Consider the following 15,211-nt stretch of genomic DNA (forward strand, 5'->3'; position numbering starts at 1 on the left):
AACAATTTTTAAGGCTAAAAATATACTGACGTTTCCATGATAAAGCAACTAGAGCCACTGAAGAACGAAGCTTGAGAAAGGAACTGCAATGGGCAATCAATGACAGACAGACACAAACTATGAAATGACAAGAGAGAATAAACTGAAGTAGAAAGGAGACTCGCAAGGTATTGAAAAGAAATTAGAGAAAGGACTGGAGCAAACTATGCAACAAGTTCACTCACCAATAAAAAGGGAAAACAATGACAGCAACTTTATCTACATCTCACGTCAGTAAACTGGGTATTAGACTGCCTAATTACTAGATCAAAAACCCACACATTCACACGATGCAAAGCACCAGAGCTCTCCAGCTTCTCTGTATGAATCTGTTCAAAACACTCTGAGTGCAATTCTGTTCCAAATCTATGCTGAACAGAGATCAGCTGTCCGACCACAGCCACCACAAAGCTGAAAAGCAGCATTGTTGCATGTTCTGATCAAGTCAACAGAAGTTTTATTATTTGCTTACACTTGATCTGGATCAAGATTGTACTGATGGGTAATCCCGCAGTAAGAGTAACGAACTAATCTGCTATTGCTACAGATGAAGCTGTGATCGGAGGTACAGGAGCCCACATAAAGCTAGTTGTACAGACAGCTTTCCAGAGTAATAAAACAGCAACCAAAAAACCCTGCAGCCCCCTAAACAATCTTATTCCACGCATCAAAGAAACAAGTGTTTTCAAGAAGTCCAATTACAGATTAATATTCATACTTTACATTTTGTTTAAAGAAATCTTTTCCACCCTTACTTGATTTAGTAGCTTGCTTCTTTAAAAAATTTTTATCATTGACCTAATTACTCTCCCACTGAGGATGTTAAAACTCCCATCAACTTCCAGGAGAACCATTAGGCCAACACAAGACACCTCAAAGACCAAAAGGCTTGCTTTAAATTTCATTTGTGAATGTAAGTTTTCCAAAACTTACATGAGCTCAAGAAGGTTTATAGTAAAATATGAAGTTTTCTATTTTCCAAACCTTCACTTTCCCAGTTTTCAAGTGTTTTCAAGAAAGAAAAGTTTTAGAACCACCCTTACTCCACAGGACCATCTTTAAACTAAGGCTTTGTCTTGCATAGGAGAAAAAATTGAAGCATTCAGCCAAGATACCATTCTCCTCTTTACTCAATGCCATGATTATTACTTCTTATCTTTGCAAAATTAGTCAGATATCTATAAAGTGTTAAGTCTCAAGGGATTGTTCCTTCAGAAATGACTCCTAAGAAGGACACACAAGAGTAAAGAACAAAGTTTGGGCTAGTTTGTAGTTGTGAAGTCTTCTTACAAACGTAATGCAAGAAAGGTTGAAGATTTATCATCACTTTTGCTCTATCACAAAATATGCTAATGATTTGCCACATGCAGTTAGTGAACCCTTAAGTGCCTATGGCACATTTTAATCTTTGAAAAGGAATGAGACACAAGATCTCCAGAGCTTCAAAGATCTCTGGTTTCCTTTACTGTACATAGGAATCCTTAAGTCAATGTAGTGTTACTATCTAAAAATCATCTGAACATTTAGTCAAAGGAATGATGCCTACTGATACCAGAAAAAGTGCTCTAATTCCTCAGAGACATACATACACTATGCAGACTCTATTTTGGTACTCCCTTCATTTATCCCATCCTCAAAGAAGGTGGAAAGACCAAAAAGTGTGATAAAACCAGAAGTCAGGCCATGAGAAACTGAAGTGAAGAAAAAAGTTTAAGAACAGATTTATAAGTCGTCCTCAAAACCCAAAAACTATTTTTTTTAATTCAGAAATAAGGTAATATTAGAAATGGCTCTTTAACAGAATTAATTGTAAGTCATCCCCTGCAGGCAAACAACAATTTTTGTCCTTTTCAGAAACAGCAAAAGATACATACCGTGATTTATGTGAGGATGCTAGCACAGAAACAAATGACAACTCTTACACAGAGTAAGAACCAGAGCAGTATGCAAACTTCTTTCTTACACAGTCTAGCTAACATTTTTAATGTTGCTGCAAAAAAATTTACTATTTTTATTAAATCAGATATATCTTAAAGCAATGGCAAATCACTTTAAAGTTATTCAGGTTTAGTATCATGTATTCTACAGCTCTTAAAACAGCTTGCTCTGAAAAATTTTGGATTGTTCTAGTCAAAGTTTTTAAAAGTGTATTTCCTCACCTGTAAAATTAGAGTAGTCCTTTCAACTATAAAGCAGATCACTAGCCAGTCATTACTCTGCCATCTGTGTTCGGCCCCTTAGCCTAGATGGCCAATTTAAATTTCATGCAGCTGAAACTATTCAAGTAAAAATACTGAAGTGTGCTATTATTTCTAATTATCTTGTACCCCGCATAGCAGTTCCTTAAATCTGAAATACCTTAGAAAAAAAAAAGTTGAGAAATATGTGACTCAGCCAATTTGACAGGAAGGTTTGATATTTTACATAATTAAGAGCTGTCACAATGCATATTCATATCTGGTTTGGAAGCAATTACAACTAAAATTTCCAATACAATAAACTATTAACCTGCAACAAATTTTTTTAAAAATCCTTAAAATAAGATAAATACACTAATAGCTGCACAATAACATAGTCCTTAAGCCTGAATATTAATGACAGAATTGATTTCTTAGGAGGAAAAAGATTTGTTTTACTTATGAAAAGCAATACACTACAGTTAAAGGCTAAATGGTGGTAAGTGTTGACTTTTCTGTTCTGTTTTCTTGATACTTAACATTTTTTAGAACTATTTTAACTTGAGTGAAAAGCAAGAGACAAAACAAGACTGCTTGGAAATAAATGCATTATTACTGAAGGTAAAGTTATTTAAAACATTTGCAGTATTTGACTGTAAGAGCGGGTATGGCTAAACAATAGATATCTAATAGAATCAAAAAGATATATAGCGATACAGACACTTAAATTAACCAGCTACTTGATGCTTTCATCCCTGAAGGTGGATAGTCTCACCATTTTGCCCCAAATGGATAAATTTAACAAGAAAAATATTAACATGAAAAAATCCATAACTTCCTTCATTGTATTTGCATGGCTACTGTTGAAAAGTATGTCTTCAAAAACAGTACTTCTGGAAAGAAAATTATGTAAAGACTATATACTAATCTTCAGAGAAGGATTTGCTCTGGACAAATGTATGTAGCAATCTCCAGTTCTCTGTAGGGATTATTTAAATCATGCAGCAGACAAATTGGGATTCAATACTGGGATGAAATGTTTTCAAGGAGTTGAAACATGAAACACATTCACAATAGTTAAGCATCAAGCTCACACAAGGAACAGTATAAAGTGGTCAGGAAGTCAATACTACAGAAACATACCCATTTTTTCCCAACAACTTTCAGGACAGTTTACCTTGCTACAGATTCAACTAAAAGCCTGACATCAAAGCATAACATATGAACGTGGGTTTAGAATCCATTTTTTCATCTTTTTCCCAACTAATAATCTATGATTATTTTATCTTCCTAATAGTATAATCAAATATTAAAGCCATATTTAGAAGTTCACATCATGCTATTCTAACAATGAAAGGAAGTAAATGCATTTTACAGTTGCTTCTGGTCTGATCCAGATTCCATTATGATGGACACCGCTCAGAAAAGTATTTTCAGAATCTTGAGTATGCCTTAGGGTAGTGGGATTTTCTTCCCGTGTGTTTATCTTTCTCTTTTTTTTTTAATAAAAGCATTAAAAAAGGAAAATGTGAAAGCTTTTGCAAACTGCATGCAAGTTGAATTTGGCTCTGAAGTAAAAACAACAACAAAAATCCCCAGTAAATAACCCTCAAAGCTTTCAAGCAAATAAGAAAGAACATTGACAATGGATTTAGTCTCTCAACCCTCCATGATCTCTACAGAATCAAAAGTCTTATACCCAAGATAACACCATCTTAGACTGCATGTGTTTACAAGACCATATGAGTGCCTTTACAAAATCCACACCACTAAGCCAGCATAGTTTAAAAATATTCTCCTTACATAAGTGTACTTTAATATGCATTTCTGCTCTTTAGTTTACTCTTAACCTTGTTTATCACAGCTTATTCTTGATTACACTAGATATGCGAGACATTAAGTTCTCCTGCTCTGTTGAAGGTATCCTTTCTGCAAATAAAGAAATAGATATACAGCCAAATAAGCAAAGCTAACATTGAAGATTTGAAATCCAAAGAACAAAATAGTAATTTGTGACTGAGGTTTCTACTGAAAGCATCAGAAATGACCCACTATAAGGCTGAAATCTTGACAAATACTTTTAGTACCGATTTTTTCCTCTTCTAGCATTGATTTTAAAAAAGTCCATTTCCAAGCTAGGCTAAAGCTTGTTTAAAAATCAGCTACAATTTTTATTAGAAATTAAAATATCCAACGTTGCACATTTACAATGAGAAATTGCCAAAAAATTGAAAGAATTTCACAGATCTATTTTTAATGTTGAGACATGCTGAGAGAATTACGTTGGAAATCCTATCCTTTTCAGGATACGTAAGAAATACGTAAGAAATCATATAATTTTTCTGAAGTGCCCAAACTTGAGTCAAGTAAGTTATTGTGAAGAAAAGCTGAAGAAATGAATCATAGGGATCATAGCAAAGATATACACAATCAAGTCCTTTGAAAAATAAAGATCACATTTGCTTTAGCTTTTCCAGCTAAACTCTAACTTGCACATCAATAGCAAATCTGAAATACTGAATCAATTTCTTCATCAACCATCAAAATATTCACCCCAAGTACTGATCCCCATGAATCAATACTTATCTATCATATAGACTGGAGAATCAACACAAATGTATTAATGTTACACCTTAACCTTAAAAAAACTTAGGAGTCATCTGAATCTAAACAAAGAAACTTCATACTCTTCACACTTTAAAATGCATTACTTTTTCTTCCCTCTCTATTTTTGATGAGTATTATTTGCCTTTTCCATACGAACTTACATCTCAATCTTGCCATTAGACTGACAATATGGAAGTCAATTAATGCTTGTGGACACCTGTTGTCTAGGGAATAGGTAAAATAATCAAGCTATTAAAGAAATAAAGAAGAAAAAAGGCAGAAGTGACTTCCTGAAAACCAATTACCTGACTTTCCAGATGTAGAAAAAAAGAAGGCTTGGTCTAAAGGCAACAAGTTGCAAGCAATTTTCTAGTTCAGTAGAATAAAGTGTCAGTAATGCCACACAACCTGTTTTATAACATAACTCTTACTGATGATTCAAACAGAGATCGTGACCACTTAAGCTCATACACTTCTCTGAACACGTAAGGAAGTTAGAAGCTGTCTACCCCCACAAGAAAAAAGCCCTACTAGCATGACAACAGCGGAGGGAAAGGAATATTACAAGGATTGTCAAATATTATTTCCTATAAAACATTTATTATTGCATATTTCCATCCTGATAGTGGAATAGTTTTCCTTTAGTTTTGAGAACTCATGACAACAGGTGACAACAATCCAACAAAACACAAAGTTTCCAAACAAGCTCTTGCTTCACACAGCCTCAGCAAAAATTTCAACTTCAGCACAACATGGACTATTTTTATTCTGCATATTTAGACTGTATTTTCAAACTGTACAGTAAATTCTCCGGGCAAGGGGAAATAAACATTCACTGAACACTTGCAATCACAGACTGAGAAACAAATTGTTGAAAAAACATTTACTCCAGTCACTGAACACTGAAGTTAAATGGAACATGGAAAAGTGAAAGGGAAGGGTTTTTAACCTGCAGGGAATAAAAAAATTCCAAGTCATGGAGGGGGATAACTGGAAGACTTCATAGAAAGTTTTGTAACATTCTTCACAACTAATTCCAACAAACTGCTGCTGTCAGTAGCAGTATGCGAACCAATTACTTTACAGCCAGATCAGGTATCACCACTGCTGTGACTGCAGTGCAGACAGAAGCCAAGATAATGAAAAAGATATGCAAGCCACCACATTAGAGTTGTGACAAACTATTTCTTCTCATGTTTTTGTTTGAATTGTTACTACCTATACTGTCCTCGTGATATGCTGAAGCACAGACAGAATTATAAGCTTTCACAGTTTAGGTTTTTACTAAGTTTTAGAAGTGCCTTGGCCTCATGCTGTGATGCAACCAGGGTATCAGGTGCAACTGCTTCTGAATTGCAGGTAGCCTTCCACTTAGAAATACGTTAATCAAATGCGTAATGTCAATACATGGTAGCTATTCCAAGCAGTCCACATAACAAGCAGATGACCTATGTGGAAATACTCTCTGCCCAGCAACATCAGAGTTGCCAGGCCCCCTAAAGATACCACTATGAAGAAAAGAATAAATTTTCTTACCCAAAATCTAAAGAAAGAATTTCTGTCTTACAGAATTGGAGATTAACCTGGCCTATTTCTTCTCAAATTTCTTTTAATTTTAGCCTCTATCACTATCTAATTTTCTCTCTTTTTTTTTTTTTTCCCCCTGTGTGTAGGAGGAAATCCTAGCCCCGCTGACAAAAGAGATGGTGGGATGTAGCAATTACTAATGAACTAGTAAGACAAGCTCTTCATTATAAAGCAAGAATTTAAGAGAATCTGAGTAAGGAGAGAAATACCCACACTTTCCTTCAGTGGTAATAAGGGTGAAAATACATTTCTGACTCTCCAAAAGCTCAAACTACATTCCCAGAATGATGCTTCTGCCATCACACCTCACTTGTTGGAAATCAGGTAAGAAAGCACAAATGCTTGTATGTATATTCCGAGCATGTTTTCCAGGCTCATACCAATTAGTTCCTTCCCTTCTGTTTCCTATCACTTGAATGAAAACATTGGGAAAGATCCAAATAATGACATTTTGACAGCAAAAAAGCAAAGGGATTCAAATATTAACAATGCAAATCTGAAACAAACTAAGCATGGAGGTACCTCTTCTCCCAGCTAATTTCCTGTGACATGCTTTCATGAACTCTATTCAGATCCTTACAAAGATCATATGCTTCCCACATGCAACATAAATACTTTAGGTACAGATCAACCACCTTCCCAAGAATCAGACTACCTGGAATAAGCTTGAAGAACTTTATGAAGTGTTAGAGACTAGGAAAAAAGAAATACTGAACATGCAAACATAACTATATGCAGCTTGCATGCCTATACATGTGCAAGATCTTAGCCTCATATAGAGAACAGGACTCGTGCTGATACATTTATACTGCACCTGATAAAGTGATGCCTGAAGAGAACCTTCTCCCTTCAACAGAGAACAAATTAAGATATTTGCACATTTAACTTCTGAGCTTAAGTAATTAAATATACAGCTAGCTAACAACCTGCTAGAAAAAGCTCTAAATTTTGAATTTGAAAGATTTTTAAATTAGCATGAAATTTACTACTTGTCTCATATTAGACATCAGAGGGAAAAAAAATGCAGACTTCACATGCTGAATGTCAGACACACACAGAATCAGGATATCCTAGGGATGAGACTGACTGCTATGAGTTGTCCTTTTCCCACGTCCACCTCCCACACTTCTTGATCACTCTAACAAAACTGCACAATAAAAATCTCTATCCTCCCATTAAAGAACCTCCTATCTACAGGGTTAATAAAATTAACATTGATTTGTTTTTCAAATACATATTTATCGTTAAATTTATATGTTATTCATTCAAATCTGATTTACAAAGCATAGCATTGGTTGGGACCAATGCTTTTTAAGCCTATTCTTGCTATACGTACTGTCTGCATGTTGAGCAAATCTATTACAACAGAGCTACATAAACCAGGTATCTTGCTTTTTTCCTGACTAGGTTAGCTCTTGCTTACCATTCAAACACAACAGCATAAGAGACAAGTAAGAATGACAAGCAGAAGATATTTTTAGTTGATTAGAAATTCTAATACAAAGAAAGTTAACCTTTTAAAGGCTCGTGTATCCCAGTACGATGGTGTAAAATACTAAGTCAAACTGAACTCTTTTATTTGGTAGAAGGAACACAGCTTTTGCGAGAAAAAACAAACTGAAATCTAAAGACTGTTAAACTAATTAGCTACATACATGTGCCATCCCAATGCAGTTGGTATAAGCAGAGGTCAAGTACACTTTTTAAGCCAAATCTGATGATTTCCAAACACTTGAAATACACTCTACATTTTGTATCATCTCGTTAAAATACACATTATTATATTTTCTTCACAGCAACACAGAGCAAACTGAACATAAAAAAGCAAGAGAGGCAAAGAATCAAAACACAGATACTGCCTCTCATACTAGCAAGAAGCCTTGCTAAACTTTCCATTCTCAGGTGTAGCAAAAGCACATCTAGTTTTAAGTACCATGCTGAACCGCTTGTGCTCACTCAGTCTTCACAGTAAAATAAAAGCAAAAATAAGGATCTACGTCTTTCTATGACTATCAAAACAGTATTATTCTATCTACTGCTCAGCAAACTTCTGGAACTTCATTTCTATTGCAGTTCATGTTTTGCAAACCACCAGCAAAAATTGTTATTGAATGTATTTCCTTAAGACAGCCCAATAAGCAGCTTGTTTTGTTATGACTTACAGGATTGACATAATTTGTTTCACAATTTATGATACTTGAGAAATTGTTGAAAATGGTTTAATTATGTATTATCCTAACTGACATTTAGTAAAACACTATGAGGATATGAAGGGTAAGTGTAGAATAAATGTTTCTTATTAATTAGGCTTGTAATTAATATGTTTCGTGTGATTGCTTAATTTATGACCAGTGTCAAAGTAACCTCGGAGAGAATTACCTAATTTAGTCATCAAGCCAACTGAAAGGCCTAACCATCTCCCTTCATTATGTAAACACTACGTGTACTTCGCAGAGCATCTTGGAGGACAAATTGAAAAGGGTGATTTTTTGGAACGTACATGTTTGATGAACAGCAGTTCAACACATTAATCCTTAGGTCAATGAGCATATACAGCAGATAGCTTCACAGCAAATAACTTTAGTAAGAGAAAGAGATGACTAATCATGAACTCCTCTCAATGGCATTAAATTAAGCTACCACCCAGAGAGAGAAAAGCACTGCATATTTACCACCCCGTTTGCAGCCCTATTGTGGAAATTCTCCTTTGGTGAAGTCTGCAGAGCAGGAAAGCTGCCCTGGAGCACCAGGTGATGGAAGAGGCCATCTTTCTACTCCAGCCTCATGACCACCACCTTGCATGGAAAACACACCGTGGGGACAAGGCTAAAGCAAGTGGAATTAGTGTTATGCATGCCATTTCCAGTCTACTTTTTCAAAAGTCCTCCTTTATTTTCAACCTCATGTACAGTGCGACAGGGGGAAAAAAAAGAATTTACTCAAGTTTGTTCAGCTTCAGAGCAGGCTGGTACTGAATACACACGAATCTATCCAGACTATATATAAACACATTTACCAGTGGCACCAGAGCTTGCTTACACTCAGTTTTTCTGCTGGATGTGTAGAATAGCAGGGGATAATGCCAGGCACAAATCTGCAGTTCAAGAACCCTTTTAGAGTACTAAAGCAAAGTTTTTGTTTGCGCCTCACATTACAACTTTATGAACTAAAAGTGAATGTCAGGACACGCAGGCTTTTGTATGGACAGGTAGAGCTAACCAAGGAAATATCTTACCACAAAAAGATCCTGTCCATATTGGTATATAATCTAGTCAGTAGTGACTTTTGGAGGTGACAGTAAACTCACGGTCACTTCAAAGCTTTTTTGCTCTTAAACCACAACATCTTTTTATCCTTAGATCAGACACAGCATGAACATGTGAAATATTCACCCTGCAAATGAACATTCATTCCTCTGTAGCTCACAAAATTCTCAACCTATTCTCTTCCCTAGAAACAGAAACCTTTATCTTGGTACCAACATAAAGTTCTTATAGACTGTATGTCTGCTGACTAGGAAGACCAAATGACCAAGTTAGTGAGAATACAGACAGAAACAGGAACACAGAAGTTTACTGAATATTGGTCTTAGAAAGAAGATAATTAATGCAGCAATTTAAGATGATTTTCTGAGCTTTGAGGTAGCAAGCTGGTTTTATCATTAAAGAATGCACCCGCTGGAGCCATAAGAAGGGGAACAATGGTGGTCACGTCAACTCTTCCTGGCGCAGTCATGCTACGAAGAGCTCGGTCCCAACCCGTGCCCTGACCCCTGTCAGCCTCACACCCCCTAGGACAGGAATGCCACTCCTAGATACCTGTACTCCTAGAGAGGCACAACCTTTTATTAAAAAGCCTCAAACTTTGTTTTTAATTCAGATTATATATGTTGATCTGATTGTATAAATAAAAACACCTTGAAGATACTGCTATTTTCATGAAATGATCCTAAATTACAGTGCATCATTTTGATAAACAATACATCACATGCTACAGGTCAGGCTAATATTAGCATTGTACACCATTTCAGATAAAGAAAATTCACTTCTCCCTTTTAAATAAACAATTAATTTTGAATAATTACAAAGAGTTGTTAAAAAGCAACTTTCTCTTTTAACCCTACTAAATGATTAATACTGCTGTTTTGAGACAGGATGTGTAAACTGAGAGACAGTTTTACTAACAAAAAAGAGCACTACTTTTAGTTGATTTAGTGCTTGTATTAAACTTCTACTTTAGCACGACAGACCTGAATATTATTTATTCATACACTGGATTATTTCAAAAAGTAGTCCATGTACAGCCCATGCAGTGAAGAATGTAAACACGTAGATATTGCTGATGACAGCATTTAGGTCTTAAGAGAATTCATTTACTCTCTCAAGTGCTGCTAGACAATTCTGTGTAATGAGCAGTGAAAATACTGAATAAAGTATTTATGATTTACACAGTATAAATCATATTCTGATATACCAGACATGCATTTATAACATGCCCAGTGTACATTAACTAATCATGAAGTGCGCAACAAAAGTAACTGCAGAAATTGCTTACAGAACATGCTCTTGAATGTGTGAAGAAAATATGGTTGCATTTCTTTACATCTCATTTGCTATATACAAATTTCAGCCAGCCATGAAATTGCAATTTTAATCTCCTCCTCTCAATGTATGTGAATTTTTCACTAAAGAAATACTTGAAACTTCTCTTGCATCTTTCAAGTAAAAACAGTTCCAAATATATCATAAGCAAAATTTTCTATAGTCCAAAAGTCAAAAAATCTGAAAATAGGTCACATTTATTAAAGTTAATTCCAGACAAAATATACACAAAATATAAACATAGATATACAATTAAACAAAATATACAAAGGCCTATGGTACAGAAAGCATACTAATGCTTATTATAATCCTAAGTACCTTCTGTTTTCTACAAGGTCATAATGTTCTTCTATCCATCACCTGCCTTTCTATTTTCTGTGAATGTAATTAAGATTTAATATAGATGTTTTCTCTTTTTATTAATTTGAATTTAAGAGTTAGATTGCACACCACTTTTTAAAAAAAATTCAACGTCTAAAAAAACTTCAATAGAATAAACAGGCTGTCTCTAAATACTGTCTCAAAATGATACAGAATTAAATCATTCTAAAGGGCAATTTACTATTGTTTTCAAACATAGCTTTCTCATTCTAGGAAATTACGTGAAGTGTAAGAAATACAATAATCAATTTTAAAGTTAGTTTAAAATACATAAATTTCAGATGAAGACTCCAGCCTTCACCAATAGTATTAAAAGCATACACACCAGCAGAGTTCCAAAGAGGAACTATGAATAATATTAAAGTACGTATTGCACACTGTGTTATACTGTAAAAAAAAAAAAAGCCCTAAATATTGTATTATTGCATACTGAAATGTCAGTATCCTTTTAAAATTAATATTTTTTAAAAGTCAAATAAAAAATTAAGCCAGTGAAGTTACAGATCAGAAGCTACAAGTTTCAATCTTTATTACAGCAATACAACTTCTTACAGCTGATCTCACAGAATTATTTGAGTAAATAGTTTTCTACACCATGTATGTAGGAAAGACAGAAAAGAGCAAGGAAAACCAGGGCTGAGAATAAGATTCTCTAACTTCACCACTTTGCCACTCAATGATCTTGGATGCTTGACATAACACCAAAAACATCAGCTTTGCCATCTGATGAGCAAGGCAGATTAAAACTATTCTAAGGGCTCTTAAAAAAAACATATCTGAAATTCATTTTTTTTAAAAAAAAAGCTAGAATTTAAATTCAAATATTAATAATGTCTAGTAACATCCAAATTCCTAAAAAAGACAAGGACAAAAAACAGATAAGCTGTGAAGATTTATGCATATAAAAATGACCAACAACAAATGCCTCTTGTGATGCTCCCTACTAACGTTTTTTAGGAAACACAGCACTTCCCAAAATACTGATGGATAAAAAAAGATAACAAAACTATATTGGAAATTACAGAGAAAGACTGCTTTTTGCCTTTAGGAGGTTTAAACCTTATTAATGAAATCCCCAGTATTTAACTTTCACACACATAAAGCTTCAAGGTATTAAAAAGAGTAGTGGTACAAGGCATTTCATAGCATAGTTCTGAGATCAGCACTCCTCCATTCACAGGTACAGAGGTGCAGAAGTGAACAGTGTTCTGCTGAAGTGCTGGTCAATAAAAACTAGTATCACCACAAGTGTTAGGAGACCCTAAATATTTCTTAGCCTCAATTCAATCTCCTCTGTCATAAAACTTTTGATGCTGCAGAGCATGGGTTCGAGCATCATCCAGTAATCACCTCTAGCCTTTCTACAACATTATATTATTCAATCCACAGCATTTCATGACTGGAATTTAAAAAAAAAAAAAAAAAAGGATAGCTGGATACATCCCCATGGCCTCCTAAAGTTCAAAACGTTTAATTATCCTTAGAATAAATAATCAGCACATATCATGAATAACACTATACGCAGCATCTCTCAAAGAAAACCCGCAGTACAGGGATCTAAGAGCAGATTTACATACACTGTGTTTCACTACATAAACACAGATGTCTGACTTTTTAGATCAAAATATTGTTGATAGCACAGACAGCAAAGCCCTAAGACAACCCCTGGGCCTTCCTCTGGCTTAAAAAGAAAACAAAAACCCCACCAGATTCCTAATATTTCACAAGAACGCACTCCAGTAATATCCAATTCTGAATGCAGCATGCCAGAATGGTCCTAGGTCTGCACTCTGTCCCTCACTTCTGACTCCTGAATTTGTCCTCCCCCTTTTTTTTTTGTTGGGTAGTAACCCAACAAAACCACTGCTAACCCTAAGGTTTGTTTCAAAACCACAGCAAAGCTACGCATCCAAGGAGATGAAAGGGACTTTATTAAAAATAAAAGTTCACCTTTATGCTGTAAAACACAGTGCAGCTTCTCTGTATTTCAGACTGCTTAATGAAAACGCTTCGTAGACTTTATGATAAAGAGCCATGATAACTCAGTCCAACTAGAATACTATTACTACCTAGCAGAAAAAGCAAGGCTTGTGCACACTGTGGAAGGAGCTTTGTCAGGAGTTAAACAAGATGAAAGGACCATCATAAACATCTACTTTTGCACAAAATGGAACATGTTACTTTTCTGAAGCCTCTTATGATCAGAGAGGGACAAATACTTTTAAATAAGAACATAACACAAATAACGTGGCAACTACCAAAAGTAACTTTGAAAGGATATTAACCTATGTAATTTTCTTTATCCCTTTTAAATCTCTGAATACAAGGGAAAAAAATTCTATTATGTCACTAGGATCCACTAACAGTTAAATATATTACCTTTGGGGTGTGGCTCTTCTCATAAAAGTGACTATACAGAAAAGGAATTTTCTCTGTCAACAATTTTGCTTCCTGTGCTTTATCTGAGGTTTGAAGTTTTTTTTCCTTCTTAAGTGACAAAGACTTTTTTTTTTTTTTAATACTGTACCACTGGAAGTTCTGTATACCCAATGTAGTTAAGAGAATATTCCCTGTAGAAGACAGTCAACATGACTGCTCTCCCAAGTCTGTGTGTCAGGCCTGTCTGGAAGCTGTGAGGTTACGTATGTGTTAGTTCTATCTGACGTACAACTGGAAAAGGTACCAGTGCGATTAGCTAGACTGAGATGTAAAGCATTAATGTAGGTTAATAGTGCAGGATAGATTCATTTGCATTGGCATAAAAAGACTGAGAGCAAGACACCACTTAGCCATAGAAAAGGGAAAACTATCTTATTGTGTTAGTCAAAGCTGGCTTACCAGATTTTATAGATACACCATCTTTGCTTTTCCTCCAGTTGTTTCTTAGAAATGTTTACCAAAATATATGCCACTAGGTTTTCAGACACTGTCCAGGTATTTTTGTTAACATGCCTCTGCAGCCAACACTGTTAAGGCTGATTTTTCAAAACATCCTCAGCACTTGCATCCTAAAGATTAGCATCTTAAAGAAGCCTCAAGTAAGGCAATCAAAAATTGACATAATCCATCCCTACCTACTTCTTTAGTTAGTGATGCACTACTTTCCATGAAAAAAATTAGCCCATGTCACTACCCACAACTTGTTGCAGTTACATCCTAAAACAACATCAATAGGTTATCTAAACTTGCATAAAACTTGGAAAATAATGTCAACCAACCCAAGAAAGTAATTCTCAATATACAAGTAAAACAGAGATCCCACATCCTGGCTTCCAAGAAAAAACAAAAAACAAACTCTGAATTAAGATACAATTTCAGTTACCATGAGCAGATATGACAATCCAATCATGCAAAGATGTACACTTACAACTACCTTAAGGCAGTGTAATGTCCTTAAAAAGACAATCATGAGCATCAACTGCAGGTGTAGTATGTGCTCAGTTCTTCACTAGGCTTATTTGATCATGGAGTGTATATATTCTAAGAGCCAGGTTCTCATAATACAAAAAAAACCCCAGATAATTTTTATTTGTCCATGCAACCCTAGTTTCTGAAATTGCCATGAGACATAAAATAAAAACAGATCATTCAGCAACCTATTTCAATATTAAAATATCAGTACTACTCACATGACTGGAATTTTAATTCACACTAAGCACCTGCAAGCAGAAGTGAAGAATAAAGAAAAATCTGCACGTCTTCTTGCTTACATATTAAAGATCCAATTGCATAAGTTGCAAGGCGGGATTCACACTATTCATCTTTAGGCACCCGAGACCTGAGGAGAAAGTTTCATACCAGTTCTGGGGTCAATTAACA

The 15,211-nt window shown here is 35.1% G+C and overlaps 1 protein-coding gene across 6 annotated transcripts in view; it reads right to left on the reverse strand.

Moving 5' to 3' along the window:
* CDK17 (cyclin dependent kinase 17) overlaps window positions 1–15,211 on the reverse strand; it is a 94,957-nt gene that overhangs the window by 70,421 nt on the left and 9,325 nt on the right. Inside the window, exon 1 of one of the 6 annotated variants that reach the window (XM_074870800.1) lies at window positions 15,103–15,145. The exons of 4 other annotated variants lie outside the window; for them this stretch is intronic. The gene's annotated coding sequence lies outside the window, so the exon portion shown is untranslated. Of the gene's footprint in view, window positions 1–15,102; window positions 15,146–15,211 lie in introns of those variants that run through there. One more of the 6 variants, XM_074870798.1, reaches the window with a different exon arrangement.

Source organism: Strix uralensis, chromosome 5 (genome assembly GCF_047716275.1).
Source record: "Strix uralensis isolate ZFMK-TIS-50842 chromosome 5, bStrUra1, whole genome shotgun sequence".
Taxonomy (NCBI): Eukaryota; Metazoa; Chordata; class Aves; order Strigiformes; family Strigidae; genus Strix; species Strix uralensis.